Here is a 27,295-nt window from a genome sequence, read left to right on the forward strand (position 1 = left end):
AGAGAGAGAGAGAGAGAGAGAGAGAGAGAGATGTACAGTATATACTTTTTTTCACAATAAACCCTTATTATATAATGCAGTGCTAAGGGAGCCCATTAGTTCATCAACCGTTAAGCCTGTTAAAAGGATATTTAAAGGCCCTATAAAATTGCACATTTTTGTCTGTATATTGTACAAATAATATGTAAAAACAGATACGGTGAAGAGAATCTCGAAACAAAGCTAAAGGTCTACCTCAGATTCTATTAACTGTGATAAAAACCTTTGCCATGGCGGTGCATGGAATCAAGTAACTCATTATATAGTCAGCTCAAACACATACAAAATATACAAAAACAAAACAAAACAAAAACAAATATAATATTGCACTCTTACTCACATTTATTCATCTTGAATAGCAGCAGTCAGTTTTTAGATTGTGTTTGTGGATTTTATTAACGCACCAATTTGTTGTATTTTTAATATGATTGCTACTGAATAAATAAAGGGGACTGAGTGCAATTTTTGAATATTGTCCATTTCTATGTTATACACTCAAGGCGGAAATCTGAGGTTTGACAAGCTATGAAGAACTCTCCCGATGGTTCTCTACAAGGTATCACAACCTACAGTAAAACAAATCTACATTTCTCCAGGACTAATATACTGTAGCTAATGCAACTTTGAACTACTTGGGAGTTAACAAATGTTAACGCAGCTAGTGGAGATGCTTAGGATTCAGCTTCAACATCTTTACACATTTGTGATGTACTATATAAACAAAACAAGCAATCTGAGTTCGAAAGAGACGCAGATGTGAACAACAAAGTTTGATTTCAGAACTATTTGATAGTTTTGAACTGACTTGATATTAGGATTTATAACGCTTCCCATATTCGTTATATATTTTTTTAAAGTCCGGTAAAGCAACTTTTAAAGTCATCCTAAAAAAGTTTTGGGTCTGTTATTCTTCACATTTGCATAGCAGAGATAATCTATAACAATATATTATTCCACACATTTTAGTTTCACTGGTCTGATTGTTTTATGTTTATTTAAATAAATGCCCAAAGCAACAAGAACGGCCAGAACATTACAGAGCAGCCCTTTTAATATATTTAATATTACCAATACACATATGACATTAAAAAAAGATAATTAGCTCCCTCTCTGTCTCTTTCTCTGCACTGCCCCCCATCTAGAAATACCAAGAATTAGCCATCAAGAACATTAGTATTCCAATGCATATTTGCCAGTAACAAAGTATGTGACTGCAGGCCTTCATACTCCTCTGTGACGCTCTCACTGATGTTCAGGGGACTGACTCCAATTGAACCAGACGTAAATGAAGCAAATATTGTGCTCAGACAGCATACAGAAAAGCAGCCAAACAACTAGGGAATACCAGCACTTCTTCTCCGGCAGGATAACTGTTCTCAGAAAGATACTCATCATATTTTCATGGGAAAATGATACCTGGTAAGTATAATATAACAAACTCATGTTCATATTCCATGCAGCAAATTATTAGATACATAGTTACGTAGTAGATGAGGTTGAAAAAAGCCATATGTCCATCAAGTTCAACCTATGCTAAATTTAGACGACAAATACTTGTCCTATATTTGTATTTACAGTGTATTGATCCAGTGGAAGGCAATTAGTACTGTGTGCTGTGTCACACTCATAAAGCCTGTTTTACTATGTGCATATGTTCTTCGTAGGATTCGGTGACCTTACCCAAGAGACACTATGGTGCTTTTCCCAAGTGAAAGGGAACGTTGACCTTGGAGAGACAGAAGGTAGGTTCTTTGTGGAAGAAAAACCTGATATTTAAAAAGAAAACTGGAGAATTGTTTCAAGTAAATGTTTTCCGTTTAAATTAAATAAATATAATAGTAATTTGCTAACTCCACACTGATAAAACTTTTATAAAGTAAAAACACTTGCATCTTTATTATTTCCAAATCACATTCTTGTAAGGCTCATGCACAAAGTATTTCATTATGTAACTTTACTCTTTTTTTTTACATAAAACAAATGGGGTTTATTTGTACTCCAGACATTCCCTTTTTTTATTCATTAGCAATAATATCATCTTAATTGAGGATTACGAGAGGATTTGAATTGCTTTGACAATGTAGAAATGCAGAGTTTTGGGTGTCCCTCATATATTTCTGCCTTGTTCTATATGATTAAAAAAACACAGCACATGACAAAAACTGCTTTCAAGTCCCCTGGTTATTTAATATATCAGATACTGAAAAAGTGTAGGGTGGCAGATTTATAGGTGGAACATCCATACTGTAGATACCTCTGCATTTCAAAAGGTCAAGAGCACTTTGGGTCTTAATCCTACAGACATATCCACCCTCAGTGTAAAAATGTGTACTTTTTTCTATTAAAACACATTTCTTTTTTTGGTCCTAAATAGCCTTAATAATTTTGGTCCTTGGAGTTTGACATCTACTGTATTCTCCGAACTATTGTATTGTGCAATTCTTATGCTTTTTTCTTTTCAATGTTAAATATATATATATATATATGTCAATACTGTCGTCATGTACATAGCAATTGTACTTAATAACAATAACCTGAATACTGTGTTACTAACATTTTATTTTGAAATGTTGTTGATATAATTAAGCTAATTGGACGTGTAATAACTGTCCAACGATTGCACACTGTAGTGCATGGAAACTCTACAGTATGTTTAAAGTACATTCTTATTTACAAAGTATAGTCCAAAAAAACAGGATTGGTGCTCAGCAAATAAGACCCTTCTCTATAGTAATTAAACAGTTACCACTTGGACGGCATACAATAGGGTTGAAAAGGCACCTGTAGTACTCAGTGTGGTAATATGATATCAACCTAGTGAGACAAGCATCAGTACTCACAAGTATGGCTATTGTACTGTATGGCTACTGTACTCTATAAGGCAATATAAAGGACTAATAACACATATGTAAATCCAAATGTCAGTAACTTTAAGCTTCCTTGGTGCGTGCCTGTAGTCCTCTAATGATCCCAGCCGGTCCCTGGGTGCAGTCCGTGAGAAAAGTCCAGAAATAGCAAGCTGTGAAAAACGGAGCACTAATCCAGGCAAAAATGTATCTAGGCACTAATCCAGGCGCTTTGTCAAGGTGTCCCCCAACACTCCAAAGGTGGTGCTGCTAGGAACATTAGGTTCTATGTGGGACCACATCTACTATATATTCTGGAAAGCTGCTTGTCTGTTCGCTATGCATTTGGACACCTCTTAAGATATCGTAATCAAATTTTGCATGATGGCTCCTGAGATCAAGGAGTAGGTTTTTGTTTGTTTAGATCCAATTGGATACATTCTATATTTAATTTTATGAGTTACTACAATTCGTCTAAACAAGTCAGCCACTGGGTGTTGTACCTGGTAGGCTATATATCTGGCACGTGACATGATATTGGTGACATCATAATGAGAGTCAGATACTGTAGCTATAAAGTTTACATAAAAAGCAGAGAAAGAAAGAAAGAAAGAAAGAAAGAAAGAAAGAAAGAAAGAAAGAAAGAAAGAGAGGAAGTCAGTTGGCACGTGAGGAGAAAGTAAGAATGCTGAAAAAAGAGAGAGAGGTGGAAAGAATTGGGGACATCATAAGGTATGGAAGGAATGTGATGGGAGGATGAGAGATGAGGGGAAGAGTGATGGGGTATGGGAGTGAGAGGAAGATGGGAGGGATTAAGTTTGTTTCTTTGACTTCCTGATTAACACCAAGTACTTTAAGCTAGTATAATATATTTGCATTTTTGTCCTTCACTTACAGTAACCAGTTTAAATGTAATAGCTTATGAAAAAAACATTATTGTGTGGCCCCAAAATCAGTCATACAAAGACACTCTGTAGACTCGTCTGCAGCATGCAGAAAGGAATATGAGTTATTGTTATGACATAGCATAACATTTACCCATCACTACTCATTGCAGAGTGAGGACATGGGATGTGCCAGGATTGAATAACAGAGTAATTCATCACTTTTTTGTGGTAAAACTACGTGCACTGTAAAAATAATTTTTTCATACAAGATAGTATACTTCTTTGAACTATGTCCTAGGAATAAATACATCAGGGTTAAATGGGATTTTTTCCTTTGTTACGTCAGCCTAAATATATATTTTTTACCCAGATTTGCACTACTTGTGCCTTTATCCATATGAGGTATAGAGATTTATGTATCAAGGCAAACGTGATACAATTCTAGGGTCTAAATTTGTGCATCAAACGTACCAATGGAGAAGTGCTATTAAAAACAATCACATTTTTTGTATACAGTACTGTACATCTAGAGATGTTTTGTGTCACAGAATTGCATCACTGTTAACTTAATATATAAGAGGCTATGTGCATCAAAGTCTCTCAGCTGCAAAACTGGATAAAAAAAAACTGCACCATGCCCATCAAAGGACTGATATTATAACCACACAGTAAAATATAGAAAGTGAAGAGCCAACACCATTCTGGATCACCAGATGTCTAGACTTTTCAACTCAGTATAGTTCTTATGGATATCCTTTGAGGAAGTGTGGGACGTGGCTCATTTAAATATACTTTGCATAACATTAGCATATCTTTTAGGGTACCTCGTGTGTGCGGCTTTTTCAGCACAGGCATCTCTCCTTAAGTTATTTGGAGGGAGGTTTGAGGGGATATATATGCAACTGGAGACACTACTAAATTGATTTCTTCTTTCTCCTCACTCCTCCTCTAGACAAGTAGGACGGGATTGGCTCAAGAATAGAAACTTTTCACATATTTTACACTAAACAAAGGGGGAGGTGGAGCGCAGAGAAAAAGAGAAATGCCAAGCTAAGATGAGGTCAATTTATTAAAACAACACTGCACAGTATTACTTACAATTAGTTAAAACCGCATGCATGTTGATGCTCCCACAAAGGTCTGTATACAGCGTCAGTTACAATCCCCCTGCCCCGACTGTGATCCACTGCTGCAGATTCTCACAGGGTCTCTGACCCGGAACCGGAAGTGCAGCAACACAAAGGTGGTAGGCGGGCTCTCAAGCTAGGTCAAAGGCTATGGCAATAGCAACAAACGCTAGCGAGATGACGGGGGGAATATCAACAACTAATGTATGGGGAGAATTGCATCACTGTTAACTTAATATATAAGAGGCTATGTGCATCAAAGTCTCTCAGCTGCAAAACTGGATAAAAAAACTGCACCATGCCCATCAAAGGACTGATATTATAACCACACAATAAAATATAGAAAGTGAAGAGCCAACACCATTCTGGATCACCAGATGTCTAGACTTTTCAACTCAGTATAGTTCTTATGGATATCCTTTGAGGAAGTGTGGGACGTGGCTCATTTAAATATACTTTGCATAACATTAGCATATCTTTTAGGGTACCTCGTGTGTGCGCCTTTTTCAGCACAGGCATCTCTCCTTAAGTTATTTGGAGAGAGGTTTGAGGGGATATATATGCAACTGGAGACACTACTAAATTGATTTCTTCTTTTTCCTCACTCCTCCTCTAGACAAGTAGGACGGGATTGGCTCAAGAATAGAAACTTTTCACATATTTTACACTAAACAAAGGGGGAGGTGGAGCACAGAGAAAAAGAGAAATGCCAAGCTAAGATGAGGTCAATTTATTAAAACAACACTGCACAGTATTACTTACAATTAGTTAAAACCGCATGCATGTTGATGCTCCCACAAAGGTCTGTATACAGCGTCAGTTACAATCCTCCTGCCCCGACTGTGATCCACTGCTGCAGATTCTCACAGGGTCTCTGACCCGGAACCGGAAGTGCAGCAACACAAAGGTGGTAGGCGGGCTCTCAAGCTAGGTCAAGGGCTATGGCAATAGCAACAAACGCTAGCGAGATGACGGGGGGAATATCAACAACTAATGTATGGGGAGAATCAAACGTGCTAAAACTGCACTCCTACCCAGGAGTGCAACTCAAAAGTAATGAGCAAACCCTCTGAAATATTAGAGCCGGGTCCAAGTGACATTTTGGGGGCCCATTCTTCTCCTCCACCATCTTCTCTCGCCCCACTCCCTCCGGTCACCAATTCTACTCCTTTTTTAGGGAGGGGACCCCATCAGGGGATGGGGGCGATACCCAAACATGTAGTGTGCACCAAGTCTCCGGGCCTATTACCTTGGCTAAGGGGAGGAAGGGAAAAAGAGGGGTCAGGGGCGGTCGGGGCAAGAGGGACCAAAGGACATCCTTGCCCGCAGACATCGTTATCACAGAGGATAGTTTGAGAGTCCATGGGATATACAATTTATCCAAGTTTCAACTTTCAACATCCCAATTCAGTGTGCTCAGTAAAGGGCTATCGTTTTCTGCAGTGAATAGGCCCAATGAGTTTAGCCTATACATTGACTTGCAAAAATTTATAAGAAAGCTGACATTAAAAAGACATTATGCCAAAACACAAGTCTATACTAATAGTGGTACAAATGGCCAAAGTCAAGAGCCTATTTCTAACCAAGGGACAGTGACACTAGACCAGGGTCTGATCATACCAATTGGGATTGATAATCCAGAGGAATGGATTGATCTTTTTGGAAGTAATATGTTTGATTTTTTGGGTAAGAATGTGATCCATGCTAATGAAGCCAATGTGTACCCAAATGACTCCCAGGTTTCACCGTCCTCCAATGTCAATGATAGCACTTATCAAAATCTTTTGGATCTATATGAAGAAAGCGATTTAAGTAAAAATTCTGTACATACAGGTTTGAAACCAAAATCCATTTTTTACCCCTATGAGTCAAAAGGACCCTATATAGAACTGTTTAGTAAATTAGTGGAGCAAGATATCCGAAGTTTATGTAAAAAAACAGGTATCATATGGTTCATGACAACCTTACACGTACAGAGAGAGAAGCGATAAAAAGTTTGAATACAAATGGGGAATTAATAATACGACAAGCCGACAAGGGAGGGGGGATAGTACTACAGAATCGTGAGGACTATATAGGTGAAGCAAATAGATTACTTGGGGACATTATCTCATATGGTAAATTGAGGTCAGATCCAACACAGGAATTTTTGACACTATTAGAGAGCTTTCTAATGGATGCTAGACAAAAAGGTATCTTAAATGCACAGGAATTTAAATTTATATTTACTTCACATCCGCGAGTACCGATTATGTACCATATCCCCAAAATTCACAAAACTTTGAATAATCCTCCGGGGCGACCAATTATATCCGGTATAGATTCCCTCACGGCTAATTTGTCTAAGTATGTAGATACGTTTCTAGCTCCTCTGACCGCGGCTCTCCCCTCATATATAAAAGATAGTACAAATGTGCTTAACTCTCTGGATAAGATTGTATGGGAAAATCATTTTATCTGGGCCACATTAGATGTCAGTTCCCTGTACACATGTATCCAACATAGTTTGGGGATTAATGCGGTTGCCCATTTTTTATATAAACAAAATACATTGTCGAGTATGCAGCAAGAATTAATTTTAGACAGTATTTTATTCATTTTACAAAACAACTATTTTATGTTCGAGGGTGATTTTTATATCCAGACCAATGGCACAGCGATGGGCACACGATTCGCTCCCAATTATGCAGGACCTTTCATGGGACCATGGGAGGAGGACTATGTGTGGTCCAACAATATACATCGTGAGCATTTAGTTTATTACGGTAGATATATAGATGATATTCTACTGATTTGGTCTGGATCCAAACTAGCCTTAGACGAATTCATTTCATTCCTAAACAGTAATGATCGTAACATAGTCCTTAGTGGTGATATCAATACAACAGAAATTAATTTTTTAGATTTACAAATAAAGGCAATAGGTAACAAAATAACTACGAAAACATTTTTTAAAAAGGTGGACGCCAATTCTTATTTTGATTACACGAGCAACCATTCTGTTAATTGGCTCAACAATATCCCCTATGGACAATTTTTAAGGATACGTAGGAATTGTTCTGAACAAAAGGACTGCGAATATTTTAACACAGAGGTTTATAGATAAGGGATACAATAAAGAGAATTTACAGAAATCATTAATGAAAAGTAGAACTAGACAAAGATCAAATTTATTAAGACCCAAAAATAAGATATTAGAAGTCACAGAAAATTCCACACCTTTTTTTATCACTGATTTTATTAAACAAGAATCTAAGATAAAGACATTAATCAATAAACATTGGAATATTCTACTAATGGACCCTGTTTTTAATAATAAATTAGCTGATAAACCGAAAGTAGTTTTTAGAAGGGCTAAAAACCTAAAAAGTATTTTAGCACCAAGCCTTTTAAAAGAATCAAAGATTAATTCTGTTGCAAAAGGGAGTTTTTTAAGTAAACCGATGGGCAATTACAAATGTGGCAAATGTGTGATGTGTCAATATATGTCTCCAGAGAAAGTTTTTAATGACTATCAGACTGGACTAACATATAAAATAAATCCGTTCATTACATATCAAACAAGTAATTTGGTCTATATAATTGATTGCCCGTGTAAAAAATACTACATTGGAAAGACAATTCGCCCACTAAAAGTACGAATTGGGGAACACATCAATGGTATTGAAAATGCAAAAAGAAATATTGAATTAGGGAGGAAAGTACACAATTTGGCTATGCATTTTTTAGAGCACCATAATGGAGAAACAAAAGGTTTACATTTTAGAGGGTTGGAAATTATACAAAGAAATATTAGGAAAGGTAATAGAGAACTAAAACTACTCCAACGAGAACAATATTGGATCTACACTTTAAAAAGTAAAATCCCAGGTGGCCTTAATGAGATGATAGAATTAAATCCTTTCCTAAGATGAGAAATAGATAATCCTTTTAATCATCTTACCTTGGCATTTCTCTTTTTCTCTGCGCTCCACCTCCCCCTTTGTTTTGTATTTTGGATTGATTGTGGCCGGCTGATCACCGGAGGGAGAAGGAGCAGCGGGAGAAGAGGCCTTTTTGAAGATTCCCCGTGAAGTTTACAGACGAGCGCGGTCTCCATTTCCAGGAACTGACATATTTTACACTACCAAGCTAGAGGGGGGAAAACGGATGTACCAACTTTAGTATCGATGTATGCCCCTAATGAAAGCCAGACATATTTTTTTCCAGAAACATTCCGTAAAATTATGCATCATAAGCGAGGTCACCTTATCAGGTGGAGACTTCAATGCAGTTATGATCTCAACATTAGATAGATCAGGTACGCAACCTAAAAGAATTTTGCTGCTAGAAAGAGCTAACTCCTTTCTGTCCGGGGCCGGCAGCTCGCAGCAAGCTAGGTAGTCGGCTGGGAATAATAAATTGGGTTCTTGCTGGCAGTATAATGAGTGTCAATGGGGTATGGGGTATGGGGTGTCATTTTAAGCATGACTGCAACAGCTGTGGGTAGCCACGCCTTGTCCAATTGCTTAAAAAAGGGCAAGGGTGAATTTAAGAAAGGAGTAAGTAGGCTGGGACAAAGAGCGAGGGCAAGTCAGCGACCGGTAGATTGAATATCCAGCTACCCTGCTATGTTCAAAACAGCTCCAAGTAGGAGACTGACAACATTGGACGCGCAATGTTGTCAGTCTCCTACTTGGAGCTGTTTTAATGTAGTGTCTGCAGTCTCCTGGTTCTATCTGTGTAGACCCCAATGGTCAGTTATTTATTTATCTCCACAGTCAGTGTGCCTGCATTTCCTGCACTCAATGTGAGGTGTTTTCACAGTACTCCACTGTGAACTCACCCTAATATTGCTGTGGTTGGCAGTTTCATTATGCTGTGAATTTACTATCATTATCACTGCACGTGCCAGCTCTATCACTTAAGTACTCGCATTCTAACACACTGTTAATTTTTCATTGAAGTGCGTAGTGGTATCAAACATAGCAGGGTAGCTGGATATTCAATCTACCGGTCGCTGACTTGTACATATATATACACACTTATCATCTGGTCTCACAGTTGCTCCAGAGGGGTTAATACCCTGACTCACAGCATCCTTTGTCCTCCATATCCCACTAACATAAAGTGGTCAACTGGGATAGTATAATCCTACTATTGATGACACGGATGCTTGATAGCGTTGATTTAATATATTTTTAAACTCACAGTACACAATTCTTTGGTAATATATGTTTTAAGTAAATTTATTAAAAGTTAACTTTTATACTTTGTTGGTGTGCATTTGAGTGAATTCTTTTAGGGGGCACATCCATTTTGTGTTTCCCCTTCCCCTTTTTCTGATTCACTTTTCAGTTCACAGTTTGCACCCACCATTTGATTACCTTATTCACGTATTCAATTACTTTATTCAATTAGTATGGTCCTGTGATCACTCCCTACCCCTTTGTTGTTTCTTGAAGTTTATCGGGAACTTAACGTTCTTAGAGCTCTTTCCGCTAGTTGTGGCAGTGGAGCTATGGGAGATGGAGCTGGCTAACAGAGAGGTCATGATAGACAACTTGATGTTGTCCATGAATGGGCTATCAGCATAATCTCCAGGGGTGGTCCGACTACTGAGATTTCTGGTCCTAAAGTGCCTACATCATAAGATATGGTTCAAGGCTAAGCACGTATCGAATTTTGATAGCAAGATAGCGGTTCTGGGTGATGGTCCCAGGAGCATCTACAATGGGAGAACTATGCCTGCAGAAGATGTGGCAGGTAGCAGTTCAGGAGTGATGAAGCTAGTGAGGACTTCTGTAGCCCCTGGTATGTGGTCAGCATACACCAAGGCTTGGGAAGAATTATGGGCATGGTTAAATGCAGACGGGGAAGAACAAAGGCCCAAGGGTGTAATGATAGAGGCAACCTGGGATAAAATGTTAATGTTCCTGGTAAAGATACGGGAATTGGGAGGATCAACCTCAATGATAGCAACATTTTTAGCAGGCATCTCCTTCTTCTTAAAGTTGAAGGGAGACCGGGACTTTACTAAGGATTTCCTAATACGCAGAGTAGTGGCAGGTTGGAAGAGGGGGGACAAACCTAAGGATGATAAGGCCCCAACTTTGGCAGTAATGCTGGAAAAAATTGTTGGGGCGACATGCAAAGCATGTTTTTCTAATTATGAAGTGCAGCTATTTGGCGTAGCTTTTTGCCAGGCCTTCTTCGGGGCCAGGCATATTAGTGAGATAGTGAGCACCTCAAAGAAAGGCAGCGGGGAGTTGCAAAGAGAGGATGTGGAGTTGAATGCAGGGTCTGTGATGATTAGAATGAGGAGATCTAAAATGGACAAGGCAGGAAAAGGAAGATGGATTCACTTAGACGGGGGTTAGATGGCAGAATGATCTGTCCTGTAAGGCAGGTGAGGGAGTATGGGCTGTGTAAGACCCAAGGTGATGCTCATTCCTTTCTGATTCATGAGGATGGGATAGCAGTGTCCTGTTTCCAGTTTAGAAGGTTTCTGAAGAGATGTGCAGGGCTAGCGTGTTTTGGGGACTTAATAATTAAGTCCCTTTTTTTTAGAATTGGGACGGCTTCCAAAGCTGCTAGATTAGGCCTAGCGGAGACAGTTATTAAAAAGTTGGGAAGGTGATTATCAGGGCATGTTAAGGGTTATGTTTGACCCTATACAAACTGTTAAAAGGATTCAGTGGTTGATTTTGTAGTTTTTGTCCAGGTCAAGCTCCCTCTGGAAGTTTGGCTGTATGGGGATTCTTACTGTATGTTCACTGTGCAGGAAAGCAAGCGGAGCATAGGTCAGGGGGAAGGCAGTTGGGGATAAGGGCAAAGGGTCTTGGCCAAGATGTCTTGGGTGGGCAGTAGGGGGATGTATTGGACCAACTGCTGCCCAAGTTATTGCGTATGGAAAGGGGTAGGGCCCCTCCTGATATCATTTTGCTGCATGTGGGGGGGGGGGAGTGGGATGATTTGGCATTGGTCCATTCGTTAGATTTAATGAGGAGCATGCAGGGAAACATAGGGCAGTTAGTGACAAGATTTAGACATTTGATGATAGTCTGGCCATAGCTATCTCTTAGGTTGCACTGGTGTGGGGCCATAAATAATGCAGCAGTAGACAAATCTAGGGGGAAGATAAATAAGGCTATGGCGGCATTAGATATTTTAAAACCAGAGACACAACATAAAACACAGACAAAGTTCAGTTTTTAGCACATCCAGTGAGACTCGTACACGGTACAGTGCCTAAATATATATGTATAAATATCTAATAAGTAAAATGGTCTTTTAGTTTGACATTTTTGCCCAAAATTGTTGTAAGCCCCTGAGCCAACGCCAACGTCATTTTGGGGGTTCAATAGGAGCTTGTTAGGTGTTCAGTATGTTTTATGGCGGCATTAGTGCTAATTTACAGAGCATTGCAGTAAGGCATAAAGACATAGAAGGGGGCAGAAAGGCCTCTTTCAGGGAGATGAGGTTCTTTTATCAGATATCGGGAATGATTTCCTGATTTTAGCATTGCAAGGCATGCTGGAAAAAGCAGTGAGGCTAGTGGCGGCTTGCAAGTCCAGTTTAAGGCCTGCTAAATTACCTTGCTGGTGGTGGGAGTAATGTTACTCTGGGAGAGGAACTCAGCCAGTATTGACTCTTGGAGGGAGGTCGTGGACTCGGAAGTATTTTAGTTGGGGAAGGCAGTACCATTCCAGGCTGTTGCGGCCAGAATGGTGGTGACTCTCGAGATGGAATTTGTGGAAGGCGGTACCATTCCTGACTAGGTTTGGTTGATGTGGCAGTGACCTTCCGATGGGGGTTCTGTGCATTCAGACTAAGGTACTGAAATCGCTAGATGAGCACAAACTGAGGGTATCTCTCGAGCTCCTTTAGATGTGAGTGGAGAAATCTGCCTGGGTTTCTAGTTGGAGATAAATATGAGATATTTATCTGTTGTAATAAATAAAGTTGGGCCGTTAATTTCTCCAAAGGAGTTGTATGGTGTGTTTATTGGGAATGGGAGAGGGGTCTAAATCGAGGCATGGGTAAGTGAAGCTCCTAGTAGCTTACCAACTGAACGCTAATGGAGAACACAATACTATGCAGAATGAGGCTCCAGTTTTATCACTAGGAATGTTCTATCAAGGTGGCAGACGTGGAAAGATTCTGTATACTGGTACATCTGTATTTTCACTATAACGTCTGTTGCCTTAGTGCTTTACAGTGATAATTCATTACACAGTATAAAAGAAAAAAAGAGGAACACGCGCACGACTCATGGTGTAGTAAATGTAAAATTACATTGGTGGAGATATCAAAAGGGGAGTGAAAGGTAGATTGATGAGACTGCAGCTCCTAAGAAGATTGAAACCACACCAGCAATTGAAAAAATAAAAAATGTTTATTGAACTACATACAAATGGCATGGACAAACAAAGACAACTCTCCTCCCATGCGTTTCACGCCCCCTTGAAGAAAGCGCCTGTGAGTACATGAGGCTAGCCTGTATAGCAGTGATCGGTAGCTGATCACGTCACCGTTGTGCTGCATAAGCAACAAGACGGAGGATTTACCAGCACAGCCGCAGGTGAAACTGCACAGGAATTATATAATTGCCACTACCAATTGCTACAAAAGCACATATAGTAGCAGTGAGAAACTAGCAGACGGCTATCAACAATTATCACAATCAATGCTGCTAGCAAAACAGCAAGCCACTCATTCACCGGCATGCGACCTGGCTCACCTTTATAGCAGTGGGCAGTAGCTGATGACATTACTGTTACTCAGCAAAAACAACTGGACGGAGGGCGTGCCAGCACAGCTGCAGGTGTATCTGCACAGGTGCTATGGTGGCTGCTGCCAAATGCTGGACGAGTGCTTCAGATAGCAGAATATGGCAAATAGGGAATAGCTAGCAAGTAACTAGTAACACCCAACGCGTTTTGTAGGTGTAAACCTACTTCATCAAGGAATAAAATAATCTGGACAGTGCCGATATTTAAACACCTTTGAGAGACTCTATTGGTCAGAATAAATCAGTGGGTGTAAGTGTAAAAGTCAATCCAGACCCACTCTGGCAATTGGACAAGTTGTGCAGCTAATATCATTTCATTAAGAACATAAGACTTAGATCTATTTAATACAACGTTGTTAAAAATGCATAAACATAAAAGAAACACAAATAAATGTAAAATATGTATGGCACTAGTCTACAGTAATGAGGTACTGAAACGAGAGAGAGGAGAGATGGATTAAACCACTGAACACAATGAAAAAAACAACATATTATTAAGTAAACGAAATCATAAGCAGCTCTTAGTGGGTGAGAGAGAAGACAGTCACATAATGTCTAAATAAGCATGGCAATGGTAGACAATGTTGCATATTACAAAGATGCACTGATAAAGAGAGAACTGACACAATAAGGTTAGTGTATACACCGTGGAGGAGTGAGAGAGGAGTCATCAATGAACACGTAATATAATAAAATCAAATTGGTATGTCACAGAAATACGCAGAGGATGGATGACTGAAAGCTGGAATATACAAGACAAAAATCTTGACTCTTGGGATACGAAAAAGCGGGAAACTGAATGTGTTCTTTTATGGTGGTTTTTTTTTTAATAAAGAGACCAGATATCGATCTCTTCATTCAGTCCACACGGGGCTAATGTTCTCAATTTATAGCTCCAAAAACTCTCCTGTTTGGATAAGTCCTTGAGTCTATCGCCTCCCCTTCTATTAATGGAGACCACTTGTATTCCTTAATTTCTCAACTTAGATGGATCTTTGTTATTGCAATCATAAAATGTCTGGAGACACTATGCTTTTCGTATCACCTTGGAACACCTGAGAAATATCAGAATAGGATACGAAAAGCATAGCGATTACTGCTATACAAGCTAGCCTTATGTACTCACCAGCAAGGGAGTAGCTTACCATCATATTGGCAATATTGAATGTGACTTTCAAGTGACTTTCTTGGACATTTTCGGGTTTTTCTGGACTCATACTGTATACTACCCTACTAACGTCGGAGCCCACAGAGGAAGGCGCCATCATCTCCACGGAGATCGCCCATACACCACCTGGGAGAGGAGGCTGTTTTACTAAAGTATCCTGACCATCAGATCCAGCAGCTGACGATGCTGTCCCTCTGCGGTAGACGCTTACCGACTGTGGTAACACCATGCTGATTGTTGCATAATATGCTTTAAATAACTTATTTTTTGTACGTGCAATACTTACCGTTCTGATATCTCCACCAATATAATTTTTCATTTACTACACCATGAGTCGTGCGCTTGTTCCTCTTTTTTCTTTTAGCTTCATGAGATGTTGAGCCATCTTTTGTGGATAGCAGCCGATTCTACATACACTGTATAACATGTTCAGGTTCAGTGGAAAATGGGAAGTCTTCCACTTAAAAAGGAAATGCTATTTTATATATGAAGTTGTGTGAAAAAGAAAGTACACCCTCTTTGATTTCTATGGTTTTACATATCAGGACATAATAACAATCATCTGTTCCTTAGCAGGTCTTAAAATTAGGTAAATACAACCTCAGCTGACATATTACACCGTATCATGATTAAGACCTGCTAAGGAACAGATGATTGTTATTATGTCCTGATATGTAAATCCATAGAATTCAAAGAGGGTGTACTTTCTTTTTCACACAACTGTATATATACAGATGCAGCTACCAGTATTCAACCACATGCCTTGGAAAATATGGGGCTCTCCCACAGTAAGGCTGGAGGCTGCAGCACACGCCTGGCATTCTGGTGGCGAGTGCACAGCTGAAAACCGTGATCTGCGGCCTGTTTAGCAGCAATCGGAGGCGTGGGGGATGTGGCCTAAACTGGGCGGGTGGGCGCGGCCATGAAATTGCTAGGCTGCCATTGGTTCTAGGATTTGTAGCACCCCACAATGGTACGGGAATATCCCCATGTGCCGCTTTGCTTGTGATCACTGCGGTCCGAACAGAACAGGTTCAGTAGTGTATTTGGGGAAAATAACACATTTGTAATTTTTATTAACTTTTCTTTTTTTATTCCTATATTGCTTACCTCCTTTTTGATCTTTTTGCATTACATAGATATTTGCTTGTAGTTTTAGTAGTGTGTTACAAGTAATACCTTCGTCCAGAAAGAGGTGTGTGTTTGTTTTTTTGTGAAGAAAGTGAATATAAGGTGCAAACAACTTAAAAGTGATAATAAAAAAAGTATAAAATGATGAATAAAATTAATCATAGATCACACAAAGAATATAATAAAATAATAAATGTGATACTAAAATAGTGGTGGTAAGTGTTAGTCTAATAACCAGGCTCAAACCCTCTGGTGGGACCTGTTTCACGGGTTCCAAGAAGTATGATAAGGTTCAAACAATCCAGGAGGAGCATATATGGGAAAAAAGAGACAAGTTAAAACACAATATAAGTGCAGATGTATGGGCAATGAAATCTGGCATGTGGTATAGTCTTGGCTCGTATGTCCAGCCTACTCACAAGATTTAGACGAATAAAGTGCAGTTTGCAGTTAGGGCTGCTACCCGTGTGGAATGAATGTAGTCAGGATCCCCCTCAAAGGCGCACTCAGTGATATGATGGTATATAGGAGAGATGAGAGAACACTACATAGCGCGATCAAGCTGATAAACAGAATCTTTATGTAAAAGAATATAAAAGTTCGCACTTACAATGTGCAAGATAAAAACAGGTATATATCACGTAATTCATGAAAACGAAGGGTCACCGCACTTCTCACCGCCTCCCCTGGATCCTCCAAGCCTCCCTCACTCGCGGTCTGCTGTTGGAGCTTGTCCCGTTGCGCCCGTCAGAGCGTGTGACGTCACGGCTGCTTGGCTGGTGGACTACGGATCACCTTCAGGATCAAAATGGTACCACTCTACGCGTTTCGCCCAGTCTGGATAGACTGTGCCCGGCTTCGTCAGGAGTGTACTGTATGTGCTATTGCAAATGGATCCTCTATATACCCCTTCATATATCAATTAAGCAGTTAAACAATTAACTATGATAATGTAATCAGCCCTAATGGCGCATATGTCTACTTGTATTAAGCGAAAAGGTGAACAATATGTTAAATACAACACATACCACAAAATGGATACAATGACAATAATGACTTGCAGAATGTAACATACATAGGACAGAATTTCATGAACCGTCATTTAGAATGTTCCAAATTATCTATAATTAGATTATATAGAGAGAATATATAGAGAGAATATAGAGAGCAACTCAAAAGGATCTTATTGTGTTGTTAAACAGGAAGAGACATATATGTCTGTAATTCCTAATGGATAGTAATATATTAACTACACTTAATGGACTGATGTTTTTTTTTAGCAGGAAAGCATTTGGAAGGGATTTGGCTCAGGTGATCTCCTCTCTTGAATAGCTCACAACGCACCATGTGACAGCGTCAACGCACAGGAACACAATCTTGTTTTATCCCCTGCTGGCTGATGCTCCTTGTGAGCCTAACCAGAAGGAGACACCAGGGCCTGCAGCAACAGAGGTTAGTGACGGGTGTGCGGCACGCACGCTGCCATGCATGCTTCTGTCACCACTGGGGATCTGGCCTTACGCTGCAACATTTCTGTGAGATTTCTGCAGCCAGATTAATGACCCATCAGATTAACACAGCGGGGGCCACTGCAGTCCCATTCAAATGGAGTTAATCCGATGGGTCATTAGTCTGGCTGCAGAATCTCACGGAAATGTTGCAGGATTTACTGTGAGATAGCCACAGTATTTTCCCAGGCAAGTGGTCGGATACTAGTGGCTGCATCTGTATATATTTATATATATATATGTGTGGCCCAGGTTCCCCTTAGCCCCCTCACCTCTGCCCATCTCCGCTGCAAATGGGAGCACTGCGGGTGTTAGCGGGGGTGTGTACGAGCCTCATATTGGGCTGGGAGGAGTACGGGGGCAAGTGGATTGGCGAACGCCTCGCCGGAGCTCCGGCGGGAGCGGGTGCTCGGGGTGCCGCCATTTTGTTTATGCCCGCACATGAACAGTGTAGTCACGCATGCGCAGAAGATCCTCAAGTACGGCGGCCATGTTGGGGTTGGCGCCGGTAAAATAGGAACGTTGCGCATGCGCAGGGAGGCCAGATGACGCGGTGCGGCTTAGCCAATAGGGCGGCTGCAATTAAGTAGATAGGGTATAGAGAGTTTGTATCGCGAGGGAGCTCCCGCTGTCAGTTTTAAAAAGTGACAGTTAAGGCAGTTTAGGTAAGGAACAGTTACTCTGAGAGTGACAGCTGAAGAGTAAGGAGTTAGTGAGTTAGGTTAAATTTAGTGAGTAAGTTAGGAGTGATTCAGTTGGAGTCAGTGAAGATCTGGACAGATAGGGTGCAGGTAGGGTCCAAGGAGCTGTGCTCTGTTGGACTAGGCTAGAATTGCCCCTAAGGTCCCAGGTAGTCCCCTGAGCTACAGTAGAGGAGCTGATATGTGTATGCTGTAAGGAAAGGCCACAAATAGGGATCATTCCTCATTAGTATTAGTGAGGAATGTACTGCTGCGGCACAGTTTATTCGAGCATTTGCCCGTTCTGTGCCGCAGCAGTAGCCTGGCGCGCGCCCGAGTGTGACGGGCGCGCGCCGAAGCAGCGGAAGAGCGCCCTCCGATCGGGGCGCTCTCCCTACCGCTGCCGGGTCTGCCTGGTCCCCCGGAACCCCCTGCCGCTGTCCCGCGATCGCGGGACACCAGGGCTCCCTCGGGGAGCCCCTGGACACGCGTGCAGGGGGCGCACGCTCCCGATGACGCGTGACCGCGCGTCTATGACGCGCGGCACGCCGAGGGGCGGCCACTAGCAAGCCGGGAGATTTCCCGGCTTGCGGTACCGACCACACTTCAATAAAGTGTGTCGGTAGTGTACTGCAGGACATTGCCTGAAAAAGAAGTGCAGCCCATTGCAAGGGAGTAGTTCTAGACTCCTTGATAGAGACACTTTATAGGGGCTCACTCTGACCGGAGACTCCTCCAGAGGCATCCGCCTAAGGATTCACCCAGGAACGGAGCAGCAGATTGTGACGTGGAAGCAAGTCGCTGATCAGAGGGAGTTCTACCATTTGTTCTGGTCTGGACTGAGGCTAGGAAGGTATTTCCAAGTGCACCACCGGGCCCCAACACAGGGAAGCGCGCTATCCCCAACACTTTTGGGAAAGGGAAAACTCAGGGGTTAAGTGCCCACCAGACCTTCCGTACTTTGGGGACATTCACTGGGACGGTGCTTCTATTTGGTTATATCCTGTGGGCTATGTTATGATATGGTATATGCATAATGTGTGTTTAGTAAATACTGTTCTTATACAAACGTGTGTAATTATTGTGTATATTGGTTCCGGTGAGGTGCTTCTCCAAATACGCTGGGATTCCTTGATGGTGGAGGCGCTGCACCGTGAAGATAAATATACCCCAGGCTCCCAGTGGCGGAGGATCAGGCCTCCTGTTTGCCACTCAGGTAAAGCACCACACCTTGTAATTATATGTAGATTCCCCCTCAGGGTCCCTATCTGCGGTTGGGGGGGGAAACAGTGTTACATATGTAACACACTTTCCTCCACCGCCTGGGAGATATAGCGGCTACGGTGTATGTGGTGCGTTACCTGCGGCTCACAGGAGGCCTGAACGTCCGCTACTGGGAGGCTGGGGTGTACCTGATCCGGTTGACGACAGCGCCTCCACCTGCGCGGGATCGTAACAATGTGGGATAACCCTGAGCAGGACAATATAATAAACACACACCAGATATATATATATATATATATATATACATATAGTGACAAACAGCTTACTCCGGGGCTCCGCCGTTTGTCCGGGACTGTTAGAACACGGTCTTCTAGGGTAGGTTAAATGATGAGGCGTCACGTACTGTTCCTTTAAACAGGCTATGCCTGGTTTATTCAGTCCCAGGCACTGAGACTGCCACAGTGCATATAACGGAAACACATCAAAACAAAAGCTGCTCACCTGAGCGATAACTTAATTTAGATTTTTCCCTAACTCAGGGTGGAAGTGGCTTTTCCACTTCCAACAACAAAACAAGGTACTTTTGTAGACTTAGACAAATGAACAGAAAGATTGAAACTGTTTGGGAAAGAGGCTTCTCCCCTCTGTAGTTCAGCAGCCTTCCAGCCTCCAGGCTCTTGGGGAGAGGGGGAGAGCAAACAGGAAATCAGTCTTACATACCTGATTTCTAATTAGCATGACAGGTGACAGAAATCAGGCAGCAGACAAACTCTGGTCTGGATCTCTCATCCCTCAGTTCCAGCGCTTGCCAAACTGTGGGATGGAGTGCATGTATTATAAGGCTGCACTCCCAGGCCAAACAGGATAGAAACTGTTCAGAATCCTGGGAGCCCTATATATGGAATTTATTACCATCCCCTGGTTTCTGTCACAATATATACATACACACACACACACACACACACACACACACACACACACACACACACACACACACACACACACACACACACACACACACACACACACACACACACATATATATATATAAAGAAACAAATTTCAGCTTGCACTCAATGTACTCAAAAACATCAACAGGTGCCAGTCTCTAATAATAATAATAGAACAACATTACCATTCTCACGTCCGGTAAAGGAAGACTGCGAAAGCACCCCCTTGAGACAGGTTCCACTCCTGAACCGAAAAGTCGGATTGGGCGGCCTGTTCATTTTGTACTGATGCCTAATACAGACTTGTCTTGCCTTTACTGATCTGAGTGCAGTCTTCCTTTACCAGACGTGAGATTGGTAATGTTGTTCTATATATATTTATATATATTTATATATTTATATATATATATATATATATATATATATATATATATATATATATATATAGATGTAGCCAGGTCCCCTGCGGTATTACCTTCTCCCCTGTAATATGCGAGCCGAGTAGCACTAAGGGTTGCGGCCGGTATAGCGTTGTGGTGGTTCCGCCTGTTCGGGGCCATTGTTAGGGGCGTCGCACATGCGCGAGAAGCAGGAGCACTCCAGGACTACAGGGAGCTCGCATCTGCGCAGTTAAGGTCCAGAAAGCCCACGAAGGACTAGCCAATAGGGAAGGAGGATCTCTGTTGGCAACCGGAGATATATTTCGCGCGCAGGAACTACGTGGTCAGTCGGGGACTGGAGCGGCAAGGGGTAAGAGGTAGGGTGCTGGAGTCCGTGACTCCGAGCACTAGGCTAGTACTCCCCTAGGCCCCAGACAGCCCTGAGCCACGCTAGCGGAGTGTGATAGGGACCGGCCCTAGGTTAGGGACCTGACCCTTATCTATAAGCCAGTAAGGAATCCAGCGGACGTTGTGCTTTCCGCCGAGAGGTTTGGGCCTATGCTTGGTCTTACAGGGATCTCTAGACTATACGTGCGGAGGCTCAGTGTGGAGAGACTACAGCCCGTGGACATCAACCGGGTTGTCATTAAAGTACAGACGACGGAAGAAGCGGTGATATTATCCACGCTGGAATTCACCTCACCTTTGGAGGACATCCAGCGATCCCATTGCGTTATAGCAGCACCCGCGGCTGGAGCCCGGGCAGGTAACACCACAACACACGTGCACCAACCAGGCCTATCATTTGACATAGTGGCTGCGCAGTCACACACAAATACATATACGCTGGTCTACGAATTGGGAGTGCAAGACGTTGGGTGGGACTCATTGGACTTGAGGGTGGGATTATTGTGTTGGGACGGTAGCGTCCGCCGAGACGCATAAAGTGTGGACACCCGCCGTGGTGTCCGTTATAGCTAACCTTGAGGAAACATTGAGTTGGGTTACCTTTGAAGAGGGACACCTGTTACTACATGTTTGACCTATATGTTTTAGTGATCAGTAAAGAAGTATTCGTTCTTATACATTTAGTTGTATGTGGTTATTGGGTATTTTCCTGTGAGGAACCACTCCCCCTCTGGCGGGAGCCATCGCAGGTGGAGGCGCTGCATCATTGTATGGTGTATGCTAATATTGTGTCCCAGGTTTCCCCGTGGCGGAAGCTCAGCCCTCCTGTGAGCCAACAGGTTATGCACCACACTGAGTAACACTATATGTTTCCTGCACCCACACAGTATAATCTGCGATTGGGGGGGGGGGAAACCCGTTACATATATATAATACACTCCCACCCGCCTTACACCAAGTGAGTGTCCCCACAGTACAAAGGGTGCTTGGCACCAATACCCTGATGTCCTTTTACCCAATGTCAAGGCCCACCCAAAAGTGTGTATGGTCGCGCTACTCGTGAACCGTTAGTGCACTTTAGTTGAGGTACCTACCGGGTACTCCAATACCTGGAGCGGCCGATTAACAACAGGGATCCTGGAGATCCAGCGACGTCGCCGTCAGCGAAACCTCCGCCTCTGCATGGGGTGGGTTCCAGCAGGATGGTCCCACCAATAAAATAGTCTTTAATGATGTATGCCTGGATCAGGTCCCAGACTGCAGGCTATGCTTCACAACGTGGCATCTTCACTGGCACTATAAACTAAATATATACAACTAATGGGGAAATGTCCCTAGCCAGGGGTTTCCTTGAAGCAGCCACAATCTAATTAGGTAATTGGGAACTATCTTGGGCCTAAGGGGGTTAATATGACCTAGTCTGGGTGCCACTGACACCCAGATCTTATCTTCCCTGTCTCATTCCTGGCTCCAACTGAACTAACTGTCAGCTTGCACTTCAAGCACTCCCAAAGTTCCAATCTCCCCATATGAGATCCTAGCAGCTCTATTGGCTGTACTGTGTCACATGACCTCAGCTCTTGGGACATTCTGGGGAGTGTAGTTCCCATGCAGAGCAACATAGTGAGGAGGAAGGGGGGGCAGATGGAGACATGGCTACATATACTGTATATATTTATAATACAGTAGTTTCTACAATCAATTTTTAACACACTTGTAATGTGAGAGTGATGGGACATTTGGGAACACATAAAAGGCTCTTGTGTGATCCAAGGAAAATGCTAATTCTGAGCTCATGAAAGAGAATTAAAATAAATTAGACAATGGGGTATAGGGTTTTAGAATATTTCTCATGTTGGACAAGTTAAAATGACAGATCGTTCAGACAAACTGTTTCATTATGTATAGCACATGTAACAGAGAGATTTTTTATTTCATGGAACTTAATAACCTGATTAAAGCTTAGTTTTCACTTGTTCAAAGCAACAATCCCCTTCAGAAGTCTATGTGGATTTAACTCATGTAATGTTAGTATTTTGCTCCTTAGCATGTTCAGCTCTTTTTTTCTTCATCTTTTTTTTTCATCATTTTTTAGTGTTAGAAATCATGATTTCCTTCATCTCTAGCCTCTTCGGGTACCATAGTAACTGTTGCAGTGCACTGGGCTATGGGGAGAACTCCATTTTAACCTCCCAGACACTTAATATTTTAAATGCCTCCATCTCCTGAACGGAGCATAAGAAAACAAACAAACAAAAAAAAACAACAGCCCCGAAAAGGGCAAGAAGAGTAAAAACAAATTAAATAAATGTTCAGTGTGAACTGCTGCTTTAAAACAGGGGTGCCAAAATGTTGTTCTCCAGGGCTACCAACAGGCCCATTTTTCAGGGTAATACCTAAGCAAGTTGTCTTTTTCACAATTAACACTGGGCAAATTGGTTAAGTACAGTATTTATTAATTAGAAAAAGTTTAAAAACTGGAGCTTCTGTTATCTCTTGACTACTGAGCTAGAGCAACCATTGTTTAATTCATTAAAGTGTTTGGTAAAAGCACTAAGGCAGGGGTGGCCAACTCCGGTCCTCAAATGCCACCCGCAGGTCAGGTTTTCTGGATATCCCTGTCTCATGTGGCTCAGCCACCAGGGATATCCTGAAATCCTGACATTTTGGTGGCTCTTGAGGACTGAAGTTGACCACCCCTGCACTAAGGGGTCAGTTACTAAAGTCTCTTGACTGCAAACCTGGGGCAAAATCAGTACAAAAGAATTGCACAATATTTATCAAAAGAAAAACTCTAGCTATTTTCAGTGGGATAACTTTCTGTAGCTAAATATGGTGCTGGTTTTTGCACATTGCCAGAAATGGAGGGTCCCTCAGAGACATTCCGCTGTCCCCGAACTTCCAGGACCCGGTTCACGTGATATAACTTAGTTTCTTCTCCTGACACAATATTGCTGCCGGAGCCAGCCTAGGCGCCACGTCATCAGAAGCTCTGTCTCGCATTGTAAGGCTAGGACCCCTCTGCCTGCTGCAGCACATGCTATGGCGTGCACTGCATGGACAAGAACCACCCCTCAATGGGGCCGGGCATGCTATCTACCTTGGCCGCCACGCTGCAGACAGATTTTTCTGAAGACAGCAAAACTGTGTTCAGGACTTGCGAAGGAGAGCTGGCCATGCCCCCCGGCGGTTCAGCCAATAAAGGCGAACCTGCCGGGTGACGTCATGGCCGCGCCCCCATGACACCCCCGTCACGCCTTTTCCCCTGCAGCTCTACACATACAAGGGAACAGAACTACACGCGCCGCCATCCTGGCTGGCGCGCATGTAGCGCAGACACCGGGGCCGTAGCCTAACCCTTCCCACCCCACTCCCAATAGACGCTGGATTACCTGCTCCGGAGGTGACAAGGGGTCATATATATGTGAGGCACATTCTCATTATAAGGAGTGAGGGGCTCTAGACAACTTTACATCAGTAGATAACGTCACAACTTTCCATTGTTGACCACACAAACATATTTGTAGTTTTCTTTCTGTCCCACACTGGCACACAAAAACAAATGCCAATATCTTGCAAACAAGGGGTGTGGGGTGTCACTGGAGTTCAAAGGACTGTGGTTCCGGTACATTTCTTTAAAATGTACCAAAAAAGTGGAGCCTCATACTTTTAAGGCTAAAGATATGAACATTAACTTGAGAAGTTATTTACAATGTAATTATTAATCTGAAGTGTTTTACCAGGAAATATACAAATGAGATACAATTCTTATTTTCATGTATTTCCTGAATAATATCATCAGAAAAATGTATTAGTAGAGAAGATATGATTGTCAACTATGATTTGCAAATGTGATAAATTACATTTCAGTGATTCACACTTTATTAGTATCCTATCTCCACTTGATTGCATCACATACTGTAACATTACAGCACAAGTTCATAGTGATTTAATCAACTATATCTGATGATTCTCTCAATTAACCATGCTAAACTTGACACCATAACTGTATCTTAATAAAGGTTATATATAGGTTGATAGGAAAATACACAATGGTACAGTAGGAATGGTTCAGTCCATACACTGTGTATTTTTTCCTGCTAACAATATGATTTTCCATTTAAATAGATTTAAACAATTTGACAAATCCTGTACAATGAAAGCTAATAAATAAATCTCTCAGGTAACTAGAATTTTAGATACTGGTTTATAGATAATTGCTTCTCTGCTGTTGAAATCTCCAGTGCATTAAATAGCCCTCTGGCACTAAAATAGTTTTATAATAATACAAGAGCAGGAATTCCACATACTGTTTTTATTGAATAGTCTAAGTCAGGAGTCTTTAAGAGGGTAAATGTGCGATTAGTACCCAGAAATGTCCGGTTCCAAAGATACCGTTTTATTTGATAGTGTTATTTTCTCCTCTGGGAATACAAGATGGCCACCAGGTCTGCCTCATTCTGGTGAGCCAATAGAAACCGTCAATGTCTTTGGAACCATGATGTTGAACCTATTTAATGGGTGAGATGAGAGATCATCTTAGATTTTTTTGTTTTTAAACAGGCATAGAAAAGTTTTAATATATGTCATGAACCAGGTAACTTCCCACAGCGAATCAAGACTGAGATAGGGGAGAACTTTGTGATTAAGATTATAATACAAATGGAGGGATTGATGGTTCATTATAATGCACATTTACAATGTTGTTTATTAGAATATTTAGCTTGACAGACTTCTAGAATGTCTTACTAGATGAACTCTATAATTACCCTATTTCAATTCTGATATGATGTACAGTACACTAATCTTCATCCTACATGTACCGTATAGGCCAAGAATCTGTTCAATCAGTGACATACTATACTTTACACCACATTTGTTATGCATACATTATTTTAGCCAAGCCACGGTTACATACTAAAACATTTATTCTTGTCAAATGTAGTCCCGGAGAATATAGATTTGTCATAGATTTGTGGTGGTGTTACCTTTTACCTTCTAAGGGACCAACAGGAGAGTTCCTCATAGATTAAATTGCAATGTAGAGCTTTGGAAACATTCTTCAAGAAACCTGAGAAGTTTCAAAAGCTTTGTACACTATAATTTAATCTCTGAAGATCTCTCACGTTGGTCCCTTAAATGGTATCACAACCTACAATGAATCCATATCTCTAGGACCAATGTGAATACTAGAACTTTGATTTTTGCCTTTCTAATTTTGATACAATATCTTAAATATGTCAACAAGAGAGACAAAACCTCTGGAATACACTTTGAGGGTTTGAAAGCCCTGTATTCCTTATCACTACTATGGTGAACTCTCTTGTTGGCCATTAAAAAGTATAACAACCTGTGAATCTATACTTCTTGTTGTTGTCTGATAGATGTCCAATTTTGATAACCAAGCAATTTGATACTATCTAACAGTTATCAGTTTGCTCATGATTTTCCATGTACTGAAGATCAAAGTATATTGTATCCCAGCACAAGGTAACATAAATACTACAAAATGTTTTGTATACTATTCCATGATGAAATAATACTCCTCTTCATGTTGACAGTTATGTAACCAGAGAGGGAATGTTTGCCTGCATATTTTCTGTTACATTTCAACAACTGTAATGATTTAGAATCAAACCATGCTTAAGTTACTGTATATCATCTAGTAAAATATAACACTAGTTGTAAAATGTTTAAAATTAGCATGCACAGTACAGTATGTTACCATCAGTTACCAAGCTACAGTATCTATCTTCTTGGCTTGAAAAAAAAGAGTAATCTGTACTGTGTTATCTAAACTACAGTATAAAGGAGTGTACTGTAAATGCACATTTTTAAATGAAAAATATTTCATATAATGGATTTTAAACCCTTCAAGGTAATGTAACAGTGCAATGTCTCCCAAACATACTTTTGATAAAAGATACAGAATGCACTATAAAATGTTTTTAATGTTTCTTACAAACATACTGTAGGAACATAGTCACCTTTTAAAAATACTATCATTATTCCCCATGGATTTATACTCCAAAGGTTATTTCTTTAGAGACACGTGACTCAAAATGACTATAGCTCCCCCTCGCTGTTTCCTTTCTGGCTGGCTAAGGTGTTTTTTTGTTGTGCCTACCCAGCTCAGCACAGTCCTCAAACCAGCTATAACATCCAATAGGATTT

General features: G+C 41.4%; 1 long non-coding RNA gene across 2 annotated transcripts; it reads right to left on the reverse strand.

Annotated features, from left to right (window-relative positions):
- Positions 1 to 949: 949 nt before the first annotated feature.
- Positions 950 to 22,582, reverse strand: LOC142494477 (uncharacterized). Of its 2 annotated transcripts, none has more exons than XR_012801468.1 (3): positions 22,216 to 22,582; positions 8,843 to 9,030; positions 950 to 1,455 (listed from the first exon to the last, which is right to left on the reverse strand). It is a non-coding gene; the product is annotated as an uncharacterized LOC142494477 (long non-coding RNA). The 2 variants fall into 2 exon arrangements; XR_012801469.1 differs by lacking the exon at positions 950 to 1,455 and adding an exon at positions 7,487 to 7,735.
- Positions 22,583 to 27,295: the final 4,713 nt, after the last annotated feature.

Source organism: Ascaphus truei, chromosome 5, assembly GCF_040206685.1.
Source record: "Ascaphus truei isolate aAscTru1 chromosome 5, aAscTru1.hap1, whole genome shotgun sequence".
Lineage (NCBI taxonomy): Eukaryota > Metazoa > Chordata > Amphibia > Anura > Ascaphidae > Ascaphus > Ascaphus truei.